This window comes from Sus scrofa, chromosome 12 (assembly GCF_054392235.1).
Source record: "Sus scrofa isolate SSC_HxYL_T2T_F1_AM1 chromosome 12, Sscrofa_HxYL_maternal_Yorkshire_Landrace_v2.0, whole genome shotgun sequence".
Lineage (NCBI taxonomy): Eukaryota > Metazoa > Chordata > Mammalia > Artiodactyla > Suidae > Sus > Sus scrofa.
In genome coordinates this window covers 55,170,806-55,196,683 of record NC_139394.1, presented here as the reverse complement: position 1 = coordinate 55,196,683, position 25,878 = coordinate 55,170,806, and the positions used below count along the sequence as shown (strand labels likewise).

The following is a 25,878-nucleotide window of genomic DNA, read 5'->3' as shown; positions in this document are numbered from 1 at the left end:
TATACATACTTTTTCTCCCATTGTTGTGTTGCGATGTAAGTATCTAGACAGAGTTCTCAGTGCTACACAGCAGGATCTCATTGTAAATCCATTCCAAGAGCAATAGTTTGCCTCCGTGAACCCCATGCTCCCACTCCCTCCCTTTCCCCCGGGGGCAGCCACAAGTCTATTCTCTAAGTCTATTATTTAAGAGCTCTTTATATGAAGAGTTCTCTCCTTTTTAAAATTTTATTAAATTTTTTAATTAAATTTTATTAAAAATTTAATACTATATTTTTAATATGGTTTTGAAAGTTACTTTCCATTTGTAATTATTACAAAACGTTGGCTATGCTCGCCATATTATATAACATACAATATGTAGCTTATTTTGTACCTGAGAGTTTGTACATCTTACTCCCCAGCCCCTAAGTTGCCCCCTCCTTCCCTCTCCCCACTGGTAACCACTAGTTTGTTGTTTATATCTGGGAGTCTGCTTTTTTTGGGTTATATTCACTAGTTTGTTGTATTTTTTTTAGATTCCACAGATAAGCGCTATCACACAGTATTTGTCTCTGTCTGATATATTTTGCTTCACATAATACCCTCCCCGTTCACCCATGTGGCTGCAAACAAAATTTTGTTCTTTTTTAGGGCTTAGTATTCCCTTGCATATATGTACTGCATCTTCTTGATCCATTCATCTGTGGGTGGACACCTGGGTTGCGTCTCTAGCTTGGCTGCTGTGAATAGAGCTGCGGTGAACCCTGGGGTTCTGGATCTCGAGTCCAGCCTCCTCCGTCCATTCTGCCAGGTAACCTCATGCATCTTCCTTCTCACTTGGATTAGGACAGTTACGTCCTAAAACTGGCTTCCAGGCCTCCATTCTTGGCTTTCTCCAAGCCATTCTCTACCCTTGGCCCCCAGAGTGCTCTCTCGTCTTCAAATGCAGCTCTGATTGCATCACTGCCCCCACTGAATGGATTCTCCTCACCCTTAGGATAAGCAATTGCCTAAGGAGGCTTTGAAGACCACCTAACCTCGCCCCCTCTCCCCTTTGCCCTTGTCCCTCCATCCTGTTCACCTGAATCTCTCCTACTTCAGGCTCAGAGCTCAGTCTAAACCTCACTTCTCCCAGGAGGCCTTCGTTGACAACCCTCCCCCATCTCTGTCCCTGGAGCACCACTCACCTCTCTTGGTTTTTGTATATTGGTTTGTTTGTTGTCTTTTAGGGCTGTACCCACGGCATATAGAGTTTCCTAGGCTAGGAGTCAAATTGGGGCTATAGCCACCAGCCTACACCACAGCTCACAGCAATGCCGGATCCTTAACCCACTGAGTGAGGCCAGTGTCCTCATGGATGCTAGTCAAATTTGTTAACCACTCAGCCACGACAGGAACTCCCCTACCACTCTTGTTTTATCACTAGCCACAAGCACCAGGAGGGCAGAAAGGGTGCCTAGGGCCACAAGAGCCTGACACCCAGTAGGTGTTCCATGAGTACTTTTTTGAATGAATGGCCAGTGCTGCAGATGGACAGGTGCTCTGTGCTGGATGAGCACAGGAGGAACAGGCCTAATGAATCATTTGTTCTGCACTCGAAGACCTGACCCAGGTTTCTAAAGGTTCAGTGCTTGCTTTCAGAATTAACCGGCAGGTGCTGCTACATCTCCTTCCAGCTGGACATTCTGATCCGAGTTGCTTCAGTTCCAATTGCCAGAGACTCTTGAGCACCAGGGGGAGGAACAGAGTTAGGCGTTTGTTATTGAGCAGATGTTGATAAATGAAGCTGAAGGTGACAAGCTGTAACTGAGCTTCTCCAGGCTTGACTGAACCGGCCATCGGTTAAAAGGTTCAGATTTCAGCCCCCGAAGTGCAGCGTCACTGTCTTGGATGGGGGATGGCAATCGGTGTCGCCGGGAGTCCATCCTGAAGGGCTCTGTCCCTTTAGTCCTTATCACAGGACTGGAAAGAAAGTCAGATTTGGTGAAAACAGAGAAGCGCTGAGAATACACCAAGGTACTTAGCTCCGACGGTCCGAAAGCAATGCTGGGGAAGGGCAAGCAGACCCCCCGCCCCGCTCCTGGCTCTAGGGCCCCAGAAGGACCCCCCAGGGCAGCAGCTTCCAGTGACTAAAACCCCGCCTGCAGCAGAGTACAGGATGGGATCCATCCTCGCATAGTGAAGCCCATGGCATTGACCACACCGCATGCGGCAGAAGCCCTGCTGCCGAGGACACTGCAGTGTCCTGAGCTGCTCAGTTTGTCCACCGAGCCCCCAGGGGCAGAGGCGGAGCTGTGGGTCCCGCTGTTCCCACCTCCATCCTGGCCTCAGACAGAGTTTGCACGCAGTAGGTGCTCAGGGGACTCTGTTGACCTGCCACTACCACTCCGCTGTCATAGTTGCCACGACATTGCACGTGGGCAAATCCAGGGGACACCAGCGACTTTGTCCCTCAATAAGGGCTTTGGTGTAACCAGAGCGGGATCTGGGCGAAACTAACCAGGGATCAGGGGCTAGTGAGCCCCGTGGGAGGTCCTCTGTCGTGAAGGGGTACCTGATTGACAAGAGTCTTGCCTCCCACTGTCCCCATTCTCTCTCCTCCCCGACCTCCCCACCCCCCCAGCAGGGCTGGGCTCTCACACACCAGGCCTGCCCCCGAGAGGGACCCATTCCGCAGAGAAAAACCCACAGTTCTGCCCAGAACTGTGCCCCTTGCCCGGCTCGCTGCAGGCTTCCTCTGGGCCTAGGAATTCCATTCCAAAGGAGATCTACTTGTTTCTTTCTGTTACTTTATCCAGCAGGCTTACGCTGACCCGAGGAGGGTGACTAAGGGGAAAGGGAATATTTGCAGCCAGGGGCCATCGCAGTTGCTGTATCAAGTATCTTTTGGGGCAGTGGATTTCATGACAGGTGTGTTTTTATTCAGGAAAAATAATGCACTTAATTTAGAGGGAGTTCTTCTTCCCTTCCAAGAATATTCCCTCACCCTCTCCCCTGCCCCCATCCCACCCGCCCCGTGTGAGCCCGGATGATGGCAGCCACCGCGTTTATCGCCGAGACACCATCGCGCCATACACCGGAAGACCTAGCTTCCAGTCTCTGTCTTTCGGTGACTAGGTGAACTCACTGAGCCACAGTCACAGCTTTCTCCTCTTTCAAATAGATGCCAGCCTTGCCCCCATCAGCGTGGAAGGGCTGGGGAGGGGGTTTTAGTGAGATGACCTGAGACTTGGGATGCTGCAGGGGTCCTCGCTGGAACCCCATGGCAGGAAGGGGGACCCAGGTTGGTCTCAGCTCACTTTTGGGCCAGACACATGAAGGAGAAGGCACAGAGTGGAAAGGGAGCTGGGTTGGGGTATTTTCTAAAATTGCCCTTGCCCAATGGATTGGTTATTTTTTTTTCTCCTAGACATTTAAAAAAGTGATTTGAGTGAAACAAAATGTACATCCTTTAGAAAACTTTTATCAAAGTAATACATGCACATAGGCTTAAAAGACAAATGGTGCTAAAAGACATGGAAAAACACCAGCCCCCTTCCCCTTCCGCACATTCGCAGTCTTGCTCCCTGGAAGGAACTATCCTTAGTGTTCCTTCTTCTCCGTATTTCCCTTTGCATTTATCCTCACTTTTTTTTTTTTTTTTTTTTGCTTTTTAGGGCCACGCCCACGGCATATGGAGTTTCCCAGGCTAGGGGTCTAATTGGAGCTGTAGCCACCAGCCTGCGCCACAGGCACAGCAACATGGGATCCAAGCTGCGTCTGCGACCTGCACCACAGCTCAAGGCAACCCCGGATCCTTAACCCACTGAGCCAGGCCAGGATTCGAACCCGCAACCTCATGGATGCTAGTCAGATTCTCTTCGGCTGCGCCACAATGGGAACGCCTCTCCTCACATTTCTAATTGACACTGTTTCATTCTTCTCTCCTCTCTGGATCTGCCCTTTGTACACCCCCGTCAACGTCCCTCAGCGAGAAGGTGCCCCTCCCACATCGCAACTCCACCCCTCTCTCCCAGCAACACTCCCGCCCCAATGGGGTCACATCACAAGTTTGGGTTAAACCAGTGGTCAATGCTCTGTTTGTTATGACTATGCACATAGTGTCTTAAGACCTCAGGCAGAATTATCCTGCTAATGTGTGAGTCAGATCACGTCCCTTCTCAGCAGCAGCTCCCCTTTCAGCCAGTGTGAAAGCCAGGGTCCTTACGGTGGCCGACAGTCCCTTTACATCCGGGTCCCTCTTGCCTCCCCGACCTCATTCCTGAGTCTTCTCCCCTCCCTAGATCTGCTCCAGCCCTGCTCTTCCCGCTAGTCCTAAGTGCAATAGGCTTACTCCAGCCGTAGGCCCTTTGCACAATGCATCCTTTTCCTTTATTTCCTGGAATTAATCACTACATTTTGTTGTTTTTATTTGCTTAGCATTCTATATACCAATTGCTAGTTTTTTCCTCCCCAAGTGCTTCAGTGTTTTGGATACTATTTTTGGATACTGGATGCTATTTTTGGATACTGGATACTATTTGGATACTGGGTACTATTTTTTTTTCATTGTGGTTTGTTATAGGATATTGAATATAGTTCCCTGTGCTATCCAACAGAACCTTGTTGATCCATTCTATATATAATAGTTTGTCTCTGCTAGTCCCAAACTCCCAATCCATCCCTCCCCGCCCTCCTGCCCCAGGGGAACCACAAGTCTGTTCTCTGTGTCTGTGAGTCTGTTTCTCTTTTGTGGATAAGTTCATTTGTGTCATATTTTAGATTCTGTCTTTAAGTGATATCACGTGGTATTTGTCTTTCCCTTTCTGCTTACTTTGTTTAGTATGATAATTTCTAGGTCTATCCTTGTTACTGTGGATGGTATTATTTCAGTATTTTTCTGGCTGAGTCGTATTCCATTGTATATATGTACTGCGTCTGGATACCATTTTCTATGTCCTCAAACATGTCATTGTCTTTTATTCCTTGGGTGTCTCCATCCCGGTCCCCTCTCAACTGGTTTTCACTGTCATCCTGGCATTTGCTTTCACTGTCCTCCTGTATTGAATCCCATGAGTGCTAATTCCACATCTCTCTTAGTTTCCTTCCTTGTTCGGTTGACGCACATCCTGCAGTAGCTGTTTCAGAGACGATATATGTGTGAGGTTAAATTAAGTCCTTGCATGTTTGAAATGTTTTATTCCACTTTCATACTTCATTGGTCATCTGGTTACAAGTATTCTAGGCTGAAACTCATTCTCACACAGAAGTTTGAAGGCATTGCTCCATGATGTGCTAACTTCTTTGTGGGTATTTAGAAATCTAATGCCATCCTGGAACCTTTTTTTTTTTTTTTTTTTTTTTTTTTTTGCTTCTAGAAGCTTTGAAAATCTTTTCTTTTCTCAGGATCTTCTGAAATTTGTGCTGATGAATCTTGGTGTGAGCCTTTATTTATTGTGTCAGACACTCAGTGGGGCCTTTCAATCTGGAGACTCATGTCCTTCAGTTCTGGGAAATATTATTTTTGCTAGAATTTCCTTCCTTCCATTTCTCTCTTCCCCTGTTCTCTTTTGAATTCCTATTAGTTGAAAATTGGACTTCCTAGACTGGTCCTCAGTCTTATCTGTCCTCAAAGTATTATTATTATTTTTCAATCTCTTTGTCTTTTTGTTCTATTTTATCTCCTAAACTTTCTTTAAGCATTTTCTTCTTACTCTCCTTTTAAAATATTTCCAAAATCTTGGAGCTCTCTTGTGGCACAGCAGGTTGAGGATCCGGCATTGCCACTGCAGTGGCTTGTGTTGCTCCTGTGGCATAGGTTCAGTCCCTGGCTCTGGAACTTCCACATGCTGTGGATGTGACCAAAAAAATATATATTTCCAAAATCTCATTCTTTTTTTTCTCATTAATCACTCTAAAAATAACACCCAACTCTATCTCTCCTTTTTTTTTTTTTTTTTTTTTTGTCTTTTGTCTTTTTAGGGCTGCACCTGCAGCTCGTTTTCAAAAGCAGGAGAGGGGAGTTCCTGTTGTGGCTCCGCAGTAACAAACCCAACTAGGATCGTGAGGTTGTGGGTTAAATCCCTGGCCCTGCTCAGTGGGTTAAGGATCCAGCACTGCCATGAGCTGTGGTGTGGGTCACAGACACAGCTTGGATCCCGTGTTGCTGGGCTGTGGTGTAGGCCGGCAGCTGCAGCTCCGATTCAACCCCTAGCCTGGGGACTTCCATATGCTGCAGGTGCGGCCCTGAAACGCAAAACAAACAAAAACAAAAAAGCAGGAGGAGGAATGTCATCACCCCCTACACGTGTCATTTCGCCCCCTGATTCTCATGCTATGCCTCATTCTCACTTTCTGTAGACCTCGTGCCTCCGAGTCCCCAGAACACAAGAGCTTCCTTTTGCTTGTTGGCCTCCTTGTTTGCAGAGACCCAGCGAGGGATCCCCAGTTCCACCAAGTCAGCCACCATCCTCCCCATCTTCCACATGGGCGTGGAACTCTCTTATCCATGTCTTCTCTGCTCCCACTCTCTCCCTTACAGGTTATGTGTATATATTTTTTTCCTCTGCTGCCGTCCTAGGGAGGCGTTGGGAGTGGGAAGTCTGCCATCTGCCATGCTTCCTGGGAAGTGGGTTGCATTCCAGTAACAAAATTGGCTGTATTCCTTAAAGATAAGGGAGGGCAGCTAAAATACCCAGTCAGTGGGCAGGATGTGCCTTCTCGCCTGTAAGCCACACATGCCTTCCACGAGGGGCCAGCCATCAAATTCCCCAATGGTGGACTCGCCTCCTAGAGCTCTTATGAAGATTCAGCCAACTAAGGCGAGTAAAACACACAGTGCCTGGCATTTGAACACTAAAGTGCAATTACTCTTATCATTTCGAATGAACTTGACTGAGGGCTCTAACTTCTAACGCTCCTATTCTGTGCCCTTTCTTTTGAGCTTCTCCCGGGAGGTCCACCAGCTCCTGGGTCTTGGGGCTCTGGGTTTCGAAGAGACGAGGGGAGATGCTGGTCTCGGTTGTGCATAACTGGTATATACAGGGCACGCAGCTCAACCCAGAATGTTCTTGGTTCTTGACATGAACCCATCTCTTTGCAAACACAGATATTTTGTCTTTCTCCTCAGCCCTCTTCTAAAGTTTTCTTCTATGTATTCCTAAAAAAAGGACACAATGAACTTCTTTGCAGATCAGATACTGACTCACAGACTTTGAAAAACTCATGGTTTCCAAATGAGACAGGTTGGGAGGTGGGGGGATGCACTGGGGTTTGGGGTGGATATGCTATAAAATTGGGTTGTGATGATCATTTTACAAGTATAAATGTAATAAATTCTTTGAGTAATTTAAAAAAATCTTCCATGTATTCCTGCGCAAACGCATCTTTTTTCTCTTTTGTACATTTTATTGAAGCATAGTTGATTTACAATGTTGCATTAATTTCTGCTGTACAGCAAAGTGATTAGTTACACATATACGTCTTCTTTTTCATGTTCCTTTCCCTTACGGTTTATCACAGGATATTGACTAGAGTTCCTTGTGCGCTACAGTAAGACCTTTGGTTTATCTATCCACATTTAATAGTTTACATCTGTCTGTTCCAAACTCCCACTCCATTCCTTCCTCCGCACCCCCTTTCCCCCTGGCAACCACAAGTCTGTTCCCCTTGTCTATGAGTCTGTTTTTGTTTCATAAATACGTTGATTTGGGTCATATTTTAGATTCCACATATTAGTGATATCATATGGTATTTGTCTTTCTTTCTGACTTACTTCACTTAGTATGGTACTCTCTATCTCACGTTGCTGCAAATGGCTTTTTTTTTCATTCTTTTTACGATTGAGTAATATTCCATGGTACAGATATATCATATCTTCTTTATCCATTCATCTGTTGATGGACGTTTAGCTTGTTTCCACGTCTTGGCTGTTGTAAATAGTGCTGCCATGAACACAGGGGTGCATGTTATCTTTTCAAATTACAGTTTTGCCTGGGTGTATGCCCAGGAGTGGGATGGCTGGATCCTATGACAACTCTGTTTTTAGTTTTTTGAGAAATGATACATATCGTTTTCATCATTAGAGTCACTCTTTAATTTGTAAGAAAGAGACCCTGGTCCCAGTTCTGTCTTTGCCACAGATTGCCTGGAAATAGCTCAATCGTGGCATCTAGATTCAGTCAGCCCGGTTTGAATGCCAGCTCTGCCACTGATTTGTGGTGTCATCAGTAAGCACTCAGTCTTCCATGGGCTTAGTCTCCGCATCTGCCCAAGTGGTAATAATAGGACGTAACTCATAGCACTGCTGCGGGGATTAAAGAGATAATCCATGTGAAGCTCCCAGCCTAGCACACAGTGTTCAAAAAAAAAGCTAGCTACTATGGCTCTTCTTATCGTTCCCCTTTTAAGCCCTCGCACAAACTTTGTTGCTCTGAGCACAGCTGGAGATGAGTTTCTTAGGGGTTTGAAGCTTTTCAAATGGCTGAGGCAGAGGAAATGTGATCTTGATTATGTTTGTAGCTTCTACTAGACCACATAGCAACAGAACAACATAGCAACTAGAGAAAGCAGTTCCGTTGTGTTCAAGTCAGTCAACTTGCTTTTTTTTTTTTTTTTTCTTTTTTTGGTGTCATTCTGACATTTTTTTAAAAAAACTGCTTGAGAGGAGTTCCTGTCATGGTTCACTGGTTAACGAATCCGACTAGGAACCCTGAAGGTGTGGGTTTGATCCCTGGCCTCGCTCAGTGCGTTAAAGATCCAGCATTGCTATGAGCCGTGGTGTAGGTTGCAGATGCGGCTCGGATCCCGCGTTGCTGCGGCTCTGGCGTAGCCCGGGGGCTGCAGCTTCGATTACAAATTACAGTTTGTAATTACAAACTGTAATTACAAATTACAGTTTGTTCCCTAGCCTGGGAACCTCCCTATGCCGCAGGTGCAGCCCTAGAAAAGACAACAACAACAACAAAAAAACTGCTTGAGTAGTTTTCATGTCATAGAGACAAAGCTCCTCGGATAGAAATGGTACTTGATTTTTCTGTCTGCTCAGGGCAGTTCTCATCACAAATTTAGAAGGAATCATAAACTCCTTCCCTCCGTTCTCTTGAGCCTCTTTTATAAACTACTTACCAGATTGTTGCCACAGTGCCCTCTAGTGGAACGTAATGATTTCCTTGAGTTGGGTTGCTTAGATTTTCTTAGTTCTTGTCTATTTTTTCTTTTTTAATTGAAGTACAGTTGATTTACGATGTCTCAGGTATACATCAAAATGTTCAAATATATATATATAATATATATATACTTTTTCCGACTCTTTTCCATTATGGGTTATTAGAAGATGCTGGATATAGTTTCCTGGGCTGCAGAGCAGATCTTTGCTGTTTACCTATTTTATATATGGTAGTGCGTATCCCATTTATTATTTATTATTCATAGTATTAGGATAATTTGAAGATATGGCTTATCCACATATTTCACAACACTTTAAAAAATTACTTAACGATTTAATTTTCAATCCTTTTGAACTGTGAGACTTGGTTTTCACCATCTAAGATTCTGCCTTCATCCAGAGCTGTGCCACCTGCTGGGCACATACGTCCTGACTCCTGTGGTCCCTCTGGGTTCAGAGCGGTGCTCGGAAATTAGTCCACAGCAGTTCTGGGGTGGTGGGGACAGCAGGCCTCACAGAGCAGGGGCCCATTGCTCTGCATGGAGTGGGGGAGGGGGGTGCAGTTAGAACTCAAAGAACCTGCCCACAATCACCCATTTGTGCCAGTTCCTGTGCAGCTTCTCCCCAGTGGGATGTGCTGATGATCCTGAAGGCGATCTGAATATGCCACCCCCAAATATGCTGCATAAGGATTATTTTGAGCTGAACGTAGCTGAGAAACAACAGGTGCAGGAAAAGTCCTCTGCCCTCCCCTTTTCTACCTAAAAGTAGGGCATAAATTTCCTGTGAGGAAGGTGCCCCTCTGTATCAGGAGGAGGAAACTAACTCTTATCACCGGAGCTTCAGGTCACACGGAGGTCCATCTGCATAAACAGACCTTACTAAAATAACTCCTATATTCCACTAGTTTCCCCATACATCCCCTGGCCACTTTCCCAGAATTTACCCCCTCTAGAAACCCAAAGCTCTTTTTCTCTTGTCTAGTCACTTCTCCACAATGTATTGCTCTTTATTAAAATGGTATCTAAGCCCCAAGTCTAGCTGCTGCTTTGAATTTTCACTTCTTTTTTGGTGATGTCCCCAGGCACCCCAAAATATTAACATCAGTCAAAATTGTATGCTTTTTCAGAAGTGAGGGTGATCTGGCTGCAATATCTGTCACCCCGTTGATCGCCAGGGTTGACTGGGCTGATCTAGCTGGCTAGGCGGGTGTCCCATTCGTCCCTCACCGCTCCATGTGCGTCCGCCCCAAAGCTGCATGCTCGGTCGAAAATGACAACATCCCCGATAGAGGAGGCTCATTCTTCGGTCAAGGGTATAGGAGTAGCTGTGCTCCCCTGCTAGAACCTCCAAACAAGCTTTCAGAATTGTATGCTTTTTCTTCTTCTAATTGCTGTTGGTTTAATTTGCATGTCCCCAGACACTGAACCTAAGAGGATGCAGGAACCATTTTTCCTTTCCTACGATCCTAAGTGTGGAGACAATTGTGAAAAGAGCAGGCGGTGGGTTAGCACCCTTGGCTCCACCCCCCAGGGAGCATCTTGCAGCCGCTTTGACTCTTGAACTTTTCTACCTTATCCAATTCAACACCTTCAGCCGCTGTGCCTAACAAATGGCTAAAGGCAAGAAACCAACCACACCAAGAACCCAGGGCACACTTGGCCCTACCTCATCTTGACTTTCAAGGGGCTCGGTGTGCTCTGTGAAATGTTAATCCTCCAGGGTGAAATCCAAGCTAGTTTATCCTCAGAGCTACCAGAGCCAGTAGTGACGGTGAGCAATGAAGCACTAAATTTCTTCTCCTAAAGTACAAAGGATCCATTCACCAAACTCACTGTTGCAGCACAAAAAGCTATTCTTGTATCAGATCAACAAAGGGAACTGGTCCAAGTGCAAAGACAATTTGAGGCTTATGTTCTGTTTCCTGTGGAAAAGTGAAACCCAAGAGAAGCGCACTGGTTGGACAGAACAGGCCCCACCAAGGTGCAGCATTTCTTGAACTGAAGTTCTGATCCAGCAGGTTTGTGGTGGGGCCTCGGAATCCATACTTTAACAAGCACCCCAGGGGGGTTCTCTAGCCACGTATTGGAGGGTCGCCCACATTCTGAGAAATACTCGGTGGTGTCTGCCAAGATTTAATAGCAGATGCCATTAAAACTATCAGGAGCACAAGGCCATGACAATATAGTAAAAGAATAAGTATAATTACTTTTTCCAAGGTTTGGCTCAGTTGGACTTTGCTTGGCCCACATAAATGCTAGTAGATAGGTATTTATAAACAATAAACTTATGTTTAGCATCCTGAACTATATATAGTTGGTCTTTTTAGGGCTGCACCCGTGGCACATGGATGTCTACTCAATGTGCTGATTCACTTTGCTATAAACCTAAAGTTAATACAACACTGTAAATCAACTATACCCCAATAAAGTTTTTAAAAAATTTTAAATGAAAGTAAGGAGTTCCGGAGTTCCCGTCGTGGCGCAGTGGTTAATGAATCCGACTAGGAACCATGAGGTTGCGGGTTCGATCCCTGCCCTTGCTCAGTGGGTTAGCGATCCGGCGTTGCTGTGAGCTGTGGTGTAGGTTGCAGACGCGGCTCGGATCCCGCGTTGCTGTGGCTCTGGTGTAGGCCAGTGGCTACAGCTCCGACTGGAACCCTAGCCTGGGAATCTCCATATGCCGAGGGAGCGGCCCAAGACCAAGAAATAGCAAAAAGAGCAAAAAAAAAAAAAAAAAAAAAAAAAAAGAAAGTAAGGAGTTCCCATTGTGGCTCAGTGGAAATGAATCTGACTAGTATCCATGAGAATGCAGGTTCAATCCCTGGCCTCACTCAGTGGGTTAAGGATCTGGTGTTGCCCTGAGCTGTGCGGATCCTGTGTTGCTGTGGCTGTGGCATAGGCTAGCCTGGGAACCTCCATATGCCATGGGTATGGACCCGAAAAGACAAAAAAAAAAAAAGTTAAAAAATTAAATAAAAATAAAAGATTTTTGAAGTGTAAACACTAAAAAAAAAAAACCCTGTTATTTCTATACACTAATAATGAACAGAGAAATTAAGAAAATAACCCCATATAATTGCATCGAAAAGAACAGAATGCCTAGAAATAAATTTAACTAAGCAGGTGAAGTACATGTATATTGAAAACTGCAAGCGATTGAAGAAGACACAAACAAAAAGATATTTTATGCTCATGGATTGAAGAATTAATATTGTCAAAATATCCATACTACCTAAAGCAATATACCGATTCAATGAAATCCCAGTCAAAAATTCCAATGGCATTTTTCACAGAAATAGAACAAACAATCCTAAAATTTTTATGGACCCATAAGAAACCCCAAATAGCTAAAGCAATCCTGAGAAAGAAGAATAAGGCTGAAGGCATCACATTCCCTGATTTCAAACTATATGGCAAAGCTATAGTAATTAAAGAAGTATGGTATTGGCATAAAAACAGACACATAGATCAATGGAAAAGAATAGAGAGCCCAGAAATAAACCCACATATATTGGTCAATTAATTTATGACAAAGGAGCTAAAAATAAACATTGAAGAAAGAACAGTCACTTCAATAAATTATGTTGGGGAAACTGGACAGCTTGCAAAAGAAGGAAACCGTACCACTGTCTTACATCATACAGAAAACTAACTCAAAATATGCTGAAGACTTGGATGAAAGACCTGAAACCATAAAACTCCTAGAAGAAAAACATAGGCAATAAACTCCTTGACATTGCTCATGGTGATGATTTTTTGAATCTGACACCAAAAGCAAAAGCAACAAAAGCAAAAATACCAAGTGAAACTACATCAGACTAAAAACCTTCTACATAGCAGAGAAAACCATCAACCAAATGAAGAGGCAACCCACTGAATGAAAGAACATATTTGCAAATCATGTTGTTGTTGTTTTTTTCCCACTGTACAGCAAGGGGATCTAGTTATCCTTACATGTATACATTTTTTCCCCACCCTTTGTTCTGTTGCAACATGAGTATCTAGACATAGTTCTCAATGCTACTCAGCAGGATCTCCTTGTAAATCTATTCTAAATTGTGTCTGATAACCTCAAGCTCCCGATCCCTCCCACTCCCTCCCCCTCCCATCAGGCAGCCACAAGTCTATTTTACAAGTCCATGATTTTCTTTTCTGTGGAGAAGTTCATTTGTGCTGGATAATAGATTCCAGTTATAAGTGATATCATATGGTATTTGTCTTCATCTTTCTGGCTCATTTCACTCAGTATGAGACTCTCTAGTTCTATCCATGTTGCTGCAAGTGGCATTATGTCATTCTTTTTTATGGCTGAGTAGTATTCCATTGTGTATATTATATATACCACATCTTCCTAATCCAATCATCTGTTGATGGACATTTGGGTTGTTTCCATGTCCTGGCTATTGTGAATAGTGCTGCAATGAACATGCGGGTGCATGTGTCTCTTTTAAGTAGAGTTTTGTCCAGATATATGCCCAAGAGTGGGATTGCAGGATCATATGGAAGTTCTATGTATAGATTTCTAAGGTATCTCCAAACTATTCTCCATAGTGGCTGTACCAGTTTACATTCCCACCAACAGTGCAGGAGGGTTCCCTTTTCTCCACAGCCCCTCCAGCACTTGTTATTTGTGGACTTATTAATGATGGCCATTCTGACTGGTGTGAGGTGGTATCTCATGGTTGTTTTGATTTGCATATCTCCTATAATCACCGATGTTGAGCATTTTTTCATGTGTTTGCTGGCCATCTGTATATCTTCCTTGGAGGACAGTCTATTCAGGTCTTTTGCCCATTTTTCCATTGATTATTGGCTTTTTTGCTGTTGGGTTGTATAAGTTGTTTATATATTCTAGAGATTAAGCCCTTGTCCGTTGCATCATTTGAAACTATTTTCTCCCATTCTGTATGTTGTCTTTTTGTTTTCTTTTGGATTTCTTTTGCTGTGCAAAAGCTTTTCAGTTTGATGAGGTCCCATGGGTTTATTTTTGCTCTAATTTCTATTGCTTTGGGAGACTGACCTGAGAAAATATTCATGATGTTGATGTCAGAGAGTGTTTTGCCTATGTTCTCTTCTAGGAGTTTGAAGGTGTCCTATCTTATATTTAAGTCTTTTAGCCATTTTGAGTTTATTTTTGTGCATGGTGTGAGGGTGTATTCTAATTTCATTGCTTTGCCTGCAGCTGTTCAGGTTTCCGAGCAATGCTTGCTGAATAGACTTTCTTTTTCCCATTTTATGTTCTTGCCTCCCTTGTCAAAGATTAATTGACCATAAGTATCAGGGTTTATTCAAATTATGTTTTTGACAAGAGGCTAATATCCAAAATATAAAAAGAACTCATACAACTCAAAAGCAAAAGAGAAAATCAATTAAAAATGGGCAGAGGATATGAATAGACATTTCTCTCTCTTTTTTTGGCCACACCTGCAGCATTCAGAAGCTCCTAGGCCAAGGATGGAACCTGCACCACAGCAGTGGCCCAAGCCACTGCAGTGGCAACACAAGATCCTTAACCCACTACGCCACAGGAGAAGTCCATGAATAAACATTTCCCCAAAGAAAACATACAGATACTCTACTTCATGAATCATCAGGGAAATGCAAATCAAAACCACAATGAGGTAACACTTCACACCTGTTAGAATGGCTGTTCTCAAAAAAACAACAAATAACAGGTGTTGGCAAGAATGTGGAGAAAGGTAACCCTTCTGTACTGTTGGTGGGAATGTAAATTGGTGTAGTCACTATGGAAAACAGTATGGAGGTTCCTCAAAAAACTAAAAATAGAACTACTACGTGATCCAACAATTTTACTTCTGGGTATTTATCCAAAGAAAACAAAAACACTAATTCAAAAAGATATAAGCACCCCTATGTTTATTGCAGCATTATTTATTATAGCCAAGATATGCAAGCAACCTAATTGTCTATAGATGGATGAACAGATAAGTAAAATGAGACATACACAGAATGGAATATTATTCAGCCATAAAAAAGAACAAAATCTTGCCACTTGTGACAACACGGGTGGACCTTGAGGACGTTATGCTAAGGGAAATAGGTCAGACAAAAAAAATAAATAATGCATGATCTCTCTTACATATGGAATCTAAAAAATTAACTTAAAAAAAGAAGAAACCGAGCTCATAGACACAAAGACTAGATTGGGGATTGCCAGAGGCGAGGAGAGGGGTAGGAGAAATAACGGAATGGTTTTTGAATTTTAAAAAGAACAAAAGAGCCCTGCCCTCAAAAAGCAAACACTTTAATAGGAAGAAAGAAAAAAGAATAATAAACATACCAAGCATATTATCTAGTAGGAAGGAAGGTTAAGTAGGATGGGGTTAAAGGGCAGGATAAGGAAGATGGTGCGGATTGAAACAGGGGTCAAGAGAGGTTTTGCTGTAAAAGTGGACATGCACTTGAAGGCCGGAGCGAGAGAAGCCTGCAGATCGCTGGGAGCCCCAAATCCTCCTCCTCTCCTTCCTGGACGGTGCTGGATGGTGCTGCAGCCACAACTCCATGCCTTCAGTAAGCAGTTCATTAAGCAAAAGGGAAGGAGGCATGCGTTTCTAATCCCAATTATTTAAAAATGACCAATGACAGAGGTTTAGTCATTCACTTATCTCCAATGCCTAGCAGTGTGTGAGGATTCAATTAATATGTATGTGTCGAATCAATCAATTCAACTATAATCAATAACTTTTAAAATTGAAGAGAATGTGGAGTTCCCTTTGTGTTCAGTGGAAATGAATCTGACTAGCATCCCCGAGGATGAAGGTTCGATCCCTGGCCTCCCTCAGTGGGTTAAGGATCTGGCGTTGCCGTGAGCTGTGGTGTGGGTCGCAGATGCGGCTCAGATACCATGTTGCTGTGGCTGTGGCATCAGCCGATTCAACCCCTAGCCTGAGAATGTCCACGTGCCTCAGGTGCGGCCCTAAAAAGACAAAAAACAAAACAAAACAAAACAAAAAACATAAAATTGAAGAGAATCAAAGACACCCCACATAACGTCTCCATAAGTACTAAACTTGATACAAACTGTATAGATAAATAGATCCGAGGCTTTTTAAAGATGTAAACATGTCACTCATAAGATAACCAGAATATGACTTAAGTTTTGAATTTTCCCTCCCAGGCCTTGTCTGTATGCCTCACTTACCATAGGTATGACTTAGTGTTCTGTAATCACAAACACACAATTTAAAAACTAGATATACTCATCATTTATGCAATTAACAGTTAATTGACACACAATTTTTATTATGCAATACTAATTTTAAAATATCTCAAGGAGATGTTCCCATCGTGGCGCAATGGAAACGAATCCGACTAGGAACCATGAGGTTGCGGGTTCGATCCCTGGCCTCACTCAGTGGGTTAAGGATCTGGCATTGCTGTAGCTGTGGTGTAGGCCAGCAGCTACAGCTCCAATCTGACCCCTAGCCTGGGCAGAATTTTCATCTTTTGATAACTGGAACTCACAAATGTATAATAATCTTTTAAAAAATCTTTATAATTAAATTGACTCTTGGTAGGTAAGCAAAAGCAATCATAAAAAGAGAATCTGTTTCCTATAGCTTTTTCTCTGGTTAAAAAGGAAAGAATCACTACATTTGGTCATTTACTGTAAAGAAACGGTAAATCAAATTTCCACTTTGGTGAAGCCATTACATCATCTTCATTTGTCATGATTCCCTTGAAATTTTGGTTCCTAATAACTTCCTTCCTCCCTCCCTTTCTCCCTCTCTCCCTCTCTTTCTCTCTTTCTTTCTCCCTCTCCCTCTCTCCCACCCATGCCCACCACATGCAAAAGCTCCTGGGCCAGGGATTGTATCCACACCACAGCAATGATCTGAGCCACAGCAGTGACGACTCTGGATCCTTAACTGGTTAGGCCACCAGGGAGCTCTCCTAATAACCATTTCTTACTATCACAGTCTCAGAAGAAGTCCAGGCATAAAAACAAATAGAAATTTGTAGTTTTCATCACTCTCACCAGTTAGGCACTTGCGTTTCGGGAAGACTACATTATTTACACATTCACTTAACAAGTCCCTTTCTGCTCTCCGTGGCTGGCATGTTTCAGAATGGGCAGCGAGGGAGCAGCCTCTGGAATCAGACCTGAGTTCAAATCCAGCTCAGGCTCATGCCAGTTTTGTGATCTTGGTCAGATTACTTGTTTGTCTGCATCTCAATTTCCTCATCTGTAGAAAATGGACACAATACTCCCTCACAAAGCACATTATGGATTAAACTAATGTACACACAGCGCTCTGACATGGGAGACACACAGGACATGTTTGATGCCCTTTTTCTTTAAGGTGCCTGATGTCTTGACATACTCGGAGGAACATTCATTTACAAGGTCGGAGGATATGGTGTCACAACAGCAGATACCAGAGGCCAGTAGTTCCCAGGCAGCACTTCAGATACCAGCATCAACCGAAACCTTTTTAAAAAAGTTCTTTTTAGCAATACTCAACAGGGTAGGGGTGCGGTATCTGAGTATAGTATGTACTTATTTCCTAATTAAATAGGTAATACACGCTGATGACTAAAAACTTAAATGATGGAAAGTGATGTGCAATGAAAAGGGAATTGCCCCCCCCCGCCCCGTTCCCAGCCCCTGGCCCCTAGTCCCCTGCCACGGGGCATTCATTTGTTCCAAAGACATGTCTCATTTTCTCTATCTTTTTTCTCTGTGTTCTTCAGATTGGATAATTTCTATTCTAAGTTCATTGATTTTTTTTTTCATTTACATTTTGCTGTAAGCCCATGCAGTGATTTTATGTTTCTGATACTGTGGGGTTTTTGTTGTTGTTGTTGTTTTAGTACTAGGACTCAATCATTTGGTTATTTTTTTTCTAATAGTTTCTATTTCTTGATGATATTTATTATTTATTCATTCACTATGAATAATTTTCCTTGATCACCGGTTCTTATCCCATGATCTAGTCTCCTTATCCATTAAAAAATCTTTTTCCAGGAGTTCCCGTTGTGGCTCAGTAGGTTAAGAACCTGACACAGTGTCTGTGAGGTCTGTGAGCAAGTGCCTAGCGCAGTGGGTTAAGGATCCGGCGTTGCTGAAAGCTGTGGTGTAGGCCTGCAGCTGTAGCTCCAATTTGACTCCTGGCCCGGAAACTTCCACATGTTGCAGATGTGGCTATAAAGAGAAAAAAGAATTTTTTTCCATGTCTATCTATCCTATATAGATAGCATTTCCTATCCACCTAGAGAATGAAGAATTAGACCTGGGATGCTGGAATAAATAATGTAGGCTCCTGGAGTTCCCATCGTGGTGCAGTGGAAAAGAATCAGACTAGGAACCATGAGGTTGTGGGTTTGATCCTTGGCCTCGCTCAGTGGGTTAAGGATCTGGTGTTGCGGTGAGCTGTGGTGTAGGCCGGCAGCAACAGCTCCGATTAGACCACTAGCCTGGGAACCTCCATATGCCGTGGGTTCGGCCCTAAAAAAAGACAGAAGACATAATAATAATAATTAGTGTAGGCTCCTGAGTCCACTAGCTGAGAGAAGGCAGGTCTCTCCTGGCCACTCACTGCATCAGGGGAAACACATTTCCTCTGCCTGGGGGAAAAGGAAGCAGAATTGCTAAAACCATGCCCAAGAAAATAATTTCTTCTGAAATGATTCCATTATCTATTCGTCATAGGAAAGTATTTAACATCTAATTAGTGTATATTAAAGTCACTGAAAATTGCTTTCAAGATGAAATGAGGCCAAAACTGAGAAGAGTGTCTAGAACAAAATAACCACTCATAAGCTTTTTTTATAAATGAATGAATGCCAAAAAAATTTAAAATAAATTATTTAACTGAATTGTATTTCCTAGTAAAAATACCAGAACCTTCCAAGAAAAGTAATGTCTGAGGGATTTTTTTTCCATGTAGATTTTATATTTAACACATTTAATAAAGAATAGGAGTTCCCATCATGGCGCAATGGTTAACGAATCCCACTAGGAACCATGAGGTTGCGGGTTCGATCCCTGGCTTTGCTCAGTGGGTTAAGGATCCGGTGTTGCCATGAGCTGTGGTGTAGGTGGCAGACGCGGCTCGGATCCCGTGTTGCTGTGGCTGTGGCGTAGGCCAGTGGCTACAGCTCTGATGGGACCCCTAGCCTGGGAACCTCCATATGCCACAGGAGCGGCCCAAGAAATGGCAAAAAAAAAAAAAAAAAATCCACACCATGGCAGAGTATGTCTGGATATTGTAGTTACGTTTGTTCTTTATGATGAAATTATCAGACATATCAACAAGATCTCAAGATCCAGTTTCTGAGAAAGGAAGATGGGAAGGGGTACAGGTTCAAGCAGGGACTTCTACAAAAGCTTGAAAATCACCTGATCCTGGGAGTTGTAAAAGATATTTTATTTGATTAATTTTTTTGGCCATGGTGTGCTTGACTGGGGACCTCGGTTCCCTGACCAGGGATTGAATCTGGGCTGTGATGGTGAAAGCACTGAGTCTGTTATAACTGCTGGACCACCAGGGAACTCCTGAGATATTTGATTGATTGGTTGATTGATTGATTGTCTTTTTAGGGCTACACCTGCAGCACAGGGAGGTTCGCAGGCTAGGGGTCAAATCGGAGCTATAGCTGCCAGCCTATGCCACGGCCACAGCAACACCAGATGCGAGCTGCATCTGTGACTTACACCACAGCTCGCAACAAAATTCTTCAAGATCTTAGAAAGCATGTGATTTGAGTATAATTTTTTTTTTTTTTTTTGGTCTTTTTGCTATTTCTTTGGGCCGCTCCCGCGGCATATGGAGGTTCCCAGGCTAGGGGTCGAATCGGAGCTTAGCCACCGGCCTACGCCAGAGCCACAGCAACGTGGGATCCGAGCCGCGTCTGCAACCTACACCACAGCTCACGCAACACCACAGCTCACGGCAACGCCGGATCGCCAACCCACTGAGCAAGGGCAGGGATCGAACCCGCGACCTCATGGTTCCTAGTCGGATTCGTCAACCACTGCGCCACGGCGGGAACTCCCGTGATTTGAGTATAATTTTTAAAAGTTGTCCTTCGTGATTACCTATTTGGGGCTTGTGAAAACCAGGAAAGGATGCTATCGTGTTGTCCTTTTATCCTAATGCTCCTCTCATTCTCATGGACATTTCCCAGTGTGGCCACGCCCTCCGACTAGTGAGATTTTTACGGAGGCTTCCTCACACGGGCATGATCAATTACCAACTTGATTTCTAGTTCCTCTCCCCTCTGTAGAGAAACTGGGGGTGGGGCTGAAAATGCCAAGCTTCCAATCACGGCGTGTGTGGTCTACAAACCATGCCATGTGACCAGGAGGGACCAACTTCTTCGGCTTAGTGACCAGCCGCCATCCAGGAGCCCATCCAGAGTTGCCTCATTAGAACGAAAGCTGCTCCTAGTGTTCTTATCACTCAGGAAATTCCAAGGAGCCCTGTGAGGATAAAGACTAAAAATATATTTATTATAAATCACCACATCACCGTATTCTTTCCCCCTCTTTTTTAGACACTTGATAGCATGCAGTACCGACCTTCTGCACAATGGTATTTATTGTTGTTTGGGTTTTTTTTTTTTTCATTTAATATTACCCCTTGGGGATTATTTCATTTGGCTGTACAAGGACTTTCTTGTTTTTTACAGCCTGATAGTTTATGATTACAAGCCTGTACCGTAGTTTATTTAATAAGCCCCTTATTGGTGGGCATTGGAAGTTGTTTCTAGTCTTTTTCCATTATCAACGATGCTGCAGAGAGTACCATGCTACCTGCAGGCATCATTTTAAAGCCCTCTCATAGCTGCTTTCTTTCTTACCTTTGATTACTTCGGCCTTGTTTCTGGAGAACCTATCAAGCAAGCCCTGAATATTTGAACATGTTCAACTTCCTATTTGATTGACTAGAAATCAGCCAGGAGCAAGCCTTCTAAGACTGATCAAATGTATACTGATTCTGGAGTTCCCATTGTGGCACAGAGGAAACAAATCTGAGCTGGAATCTTGAGGTTTTGTGTTCGATCCCTGGCCTCACTCGGTGGGTTAAGGATCTGGCATTGCCAAGAGTTGTGGTGCAGGTTGCAAATGCGGCTCAGATCTGGCATTGCTGTGGCTGTGGTGTAGGCCGGCAGCTGTAGCTCCCATTAGACCCCTAGCCTGGGAACCTCCATATGCAGCCCTAAAAAAAAAAAATACATAAAAAAAAAAATACAATTCCCTGGGTGTTTCTAAAACAAAACCCTTAAAGACTTGAAACAAAAATAGGAGTTCCTACTGTGGCACAGAGGCTTAAGGATCTGGTGTTGCCACAGCTGTGGCATAGGTCGCAGCTGTGACTTGGATTTGATCTCTGGCCCAGGAACTTCCATGTGCCATGGGTACAGCCAAAAAAAAAAAAAAGTACTTCCTGTCATGCCTCAGCCGAAACAAATCCAGCTAACATCCATAAGGACACGGGTTCGATCCCTGGACTCACTCAGTGGGCATTGCTGTGAGCTGTGGTGTAGGTTGCAGATGTGGTTCGGATCCCATGTGGCTGTGGCTGTGGTGCAGGCCAGCAGCTGTGGCTCCGATTTGACCCTTAACCTGGGAACTTCCATATGCTTCAGGTTCAGCCCTAAAAAAGAAAAAAAAAAAAAGTTTCATAAAAATTCATCCAGCAATCTTCAAGAGGAAAGACCATTGATCTTCCTCAAGGTCCAACTGCCGAGGCACTGCCAAGATTCAGATGCGATCCAGGAGCCCAGACTCCAGGGACGGACAGCCTGGAAACAGGGATCCTGCCCAGGATGTTGTTGGCTGGGGGCGCAGCCCACAGGAGAGCTCCCAGAGGCAGAAGGGGGCACACGCTGACCCCTCACGTGGCTTGCCTTTCCTTTGGAGATCCGTGTAGCACGTGGGAAAGACATAGCATGGCCCCTTGGCTCAGATTCCAGAAGGCAAATGTGGGCGAGATGTCTCGCCACATTCAGAAGAGGTCTCAGTCGAGCCTCTGGCATTGCACATTGAAAAGGCCACTTTGGACCACCCTAGAGATGACCCGCCTGAGGGCAGTGCTCGGATAATGGACACAGTGGTTAAATTACAGAATCTGGAGTCAGGTCCTTAAAGCCTCTTTGTTTTTCCCCCAAGACAACTAATAAGGGGTGGAGCTGGGATTCCAGATATAGTACCATATCAGCTTCAGTATCTATTAGGCCGCAGCTGCAGCTCTGATTTGACCCCTAGCCTGACCCCTCAAACTTCCATATGCAGCGGGCGCAGCCATAAAAAGAAGAAAAAAATTAGCTGCATGATAGAGAAAATCCTGCAATAAGTTTTAAATGATATTATTTTCCAGACACACAGAGCCTTGGATTTTTTCAAAACTCTGCTGAATAAACCCTTCCTAATCAAAGCACCTTTCAGATGTAGTTCAAAAATACGACGAAAGCTGGTTTTAGTCCGAGGTCTGCAAAATGTTGTTTGGCTCCAATGAGCTAAATGGACACATAACATGTGTAATATATGACAGATTTGATGTATGTATTTTGATGACTTTTTCTAACAGTTTAAAATAAAAGCCAAACGTTTTGCGAAACCAGTGAAACATCTATGCCAACCCCTGGAGTTCTGGGCTTCTGCAGTGCCCTCTCGTTTTACCAATGAGGAAACTGAGGACCAGAGAGGGGAAGCAGCTTGCTCAAGGGGTCACTGGCATCACCCCTAAGTGCCTGCCCCTCAGCCTCTCCTGGGCAGTTCATCTTCAGCTCTGCAAAGGGCCACAGTTGAGTTAATGGTGCTGCAATCAATAGCTCTTGTTCTGCATATTTTCATGCTATAACGTTATTCTAGGAAATTTCCATTAAAATAATCAACACCTGCTGGTATGGGAGTATTACATATAATTTGGGACTGTAGGTAAACTGAAACAAGTTAGGAAGAAAGGGTATAATGAAAGTTGGAAATTTTAGAAGTCAGGGACTGCACCGCCTGGTTTTTCTTTGTTTGTTTTTTAGGGCTGCACCCACGGTGTATGGAAGTTCCCAGGCTAGGGATTGAATCGGAGCCGTAGCTGCCAGCCTATACCACAGCCATAGCAACGCCGGGTTCTTAACCCACTGAGCGAGTCCAGGGATTGAACCCTCATCTTCATGGATACGAGTTGGATTTGTTACTGCTGAGCCACAATGGGAACTCTTCTTCTTTATCTTTGAATAATGAAATTTCACCAGAATAGGATGTATTAATATAGGTGGACATATAATGTGTGTATTACGTGTGTGTGTGCGTGTGTGTGTGTGAGAGAGAGAGAGAGAGAGAATTATTTCGGATGGGTCTTTCAATCTCAAGACTTGACTCTTAAATTCTGTATGATATCACTTATATGTGGAATCTAAAAGAAAAAATCCAAAAAAACAAAAAAACTAATGAATATAACAAAAAAGAAGCAGACTCACCCATACAGAGAACTAACTAGTGGTTAGTTAGTGGCAGGGGAGGGGCAAAGAGGGATGGGGGGATGGGAGGCACAAACTATTGGGTGTAATATTGGCTCAAGGAATGACTATAGAACACCAGGGTATAGCCAATATTTTGTAATAACGGTAAGTGGAAAGTAACCTTTTAAAATTGTATTAAGTTTTTTTGGCGTTCCTGCTGTGGCAGAATGGGATCAGTGGTGTCTCTGGAGCTCTGGGACGAAGGTTCAGGCCCTGCCTGGCACATTGGGTTAAGGATCTGGCATTGCCCCGGCTGTGCCCTACCTAGGTCACAAAGTGTGGCTTGAATCTGATCCCTGGCTTGGGAACTCCATATGCTGTGGGTGCAGCTAAGGAAGAAAGAAAGAAAGGGAGGAAAGAAGGAAGGGAGGAAGGAGAAAAAGAAAGAAAGAGAGAGAGAGAGAGAGAAAGAAAGAAAGAAAGAAAGAAAGAAAGAGAGAGAGAGAGAGAGAAAGAAAGAAAGAAAGAAAAAGGAAGAAGGAGAAAAAGGAAGAGGGAGAGAGAGAAGGAGGGAGAGAGAGAAGGAGGGAGGGAGTGGGGGGGGGGAGAAAATTGTATTCAATTTTTTTTGCTTGATTAACTTAAATAAAGTCTTTAGCTCCAGGACATTTTCCCTTTCTCTTTCCTTCACCTTCTATTCTTCATTTTCCCCCTTTCTGGAAGTTCCACTTGACAAATATTAAACCTCTTGGGTCTATCCTCTTGGACTTAATTTTTCTCCTGTATTTTCCATCTCCCAGTGGACACGTGACGGGGGTGTGTGGGGGGGTGGCACCTCCTCCCCACACCTGCCCTCAGAGTTGCCCATTCAGGCCTCTCAGTTTCTCCAAAGGAAACGCATTGCATCTATTTAAAATCAACTTGGGTGTGTGTTCCCGTTGTGGCGCAGTGGAAATGAATCCAACTAGGAACCATGAGGTTGCAGGTTCGATCCCTGGCCTCGCTCAGTGGGTTAAGGATCTGGTGTTGCCGTGAGCTGTGGTGTAGGTCGCAGACGTGGCTCAGATTGGCATTGCTGTGGCTGTGGCTGGCAGCTGTAGCTCCAATTAGGCCCCTAGCTTGGGAACCTCCATATGCCAAGAGTGTGGCCCTAAAAAGCAAAAAAAAAAAAAAAAAAAAAAAAAAATCAACTTGGTTTTCCAATTAAAACCTTTCAGTTCCAGGGACGAAGTGTCAAGAGGTAAGTAGGTGTAAATATACATTTATATGTATATATATGCCACATCTTTTTTATCCATTTCTCTGTCAGTGGACATTTAGGTTGCTTCTGTGTTTTGTCTATTCTAAGTAACGCTGCAGTGAACACTAGGCTGCATGTATCTTTCCGAATTATGGTTTTTCTCCTGATAGATGTCCAGGAGTGGGATTGCAGGATCATATGGTAGTTCTCTTTCCAGTTTTTCGAGGAGCCTCCATACTGTTTTCCATAGTGGTTGTACCAGTTTACATTCCCAGTAACTTCCCTTTTCTCCACACCCTCTCCAGCACTTATTATTTATAGAACTTTTGATGATGGCTATTCTGAAAGGAGTGATACCTCTTTGTAGTTCTGCTTGGCATTTCTCTAATAATTAGTGATGTTGAGCATGTTTTCCTGTGCTTTTTGGCCATCTGTATGCCTTCTTTGGAGAAATGTCTATTTAGATCTTCTGCCCATTTTTTGATTAGGTTGTTTGTTTTTTGTGATATTGAGCTGCATGAACTATTTGTCTATTTTGGAGATTAATCCCTTGTTGGTTGCTTTGTTTGCAAATGTTTTCTCCAATTCTACAGGTTGTCTTTTCGTTTTGTTTACAGTTTCCTTTATTGTGCAAAAGCTTGTAAATTTAATTAGGTCCTGTTTATATTTGTTTTCATTTTCATTACTCCAGGAGGTGGATCCAAAAAGATATGGCTGTGATTTATGTCAAAGAGTGTTCTGCCTATGTTTTCCTCCAAGAGTTTTATAGTATAGTATAGTCTTACATTTATGTCTTTCATCCGTCTTGAGTTTATTTTGGTGTGTGGTGTTTGAGGATGTTCTAATTTCTTTCTTTTACATGTCACTGTCTAGTTTTCCCAGCACCACTTATTGAAGAGACTCTTTTCTCCGTTGTATGTTCTTGCCTCCACCGTCCTAGATTCACTGACCGTAAGTGCGTGGGTATAAAGTCTTCTTTTGAAATAATTATGCCTACAAGTAGAAATGAGCGTATTTTAAGAAAAATATCAAAATAATTTTATAAGTGGTAAATGTCAATGGATATGTCAAAAATGAAGAAG

General features: G+C 43.6%; 1 protein-coding gene across 1 annotated transcript in view; it reads left to right on the top strand.

The window, feature by feature from the left end:
- The window catches only part of TEKT1 (tektin 1), a 54,735-nt gene that overhangs the window by 3,145 nt on the left and 25,712 nt on the right, over positions 1–25,878 (top strand). Inside the window, exon 2 of the mRNA XM_005669134.4 lies at positions 25,670–25,747. The gene's annotated coding sequence lies outside the window, so the exon portion shown is untranslated. The remainder of the gene's footprint in view (positions 1–25,669; positions 25,748–25,878) is intronic.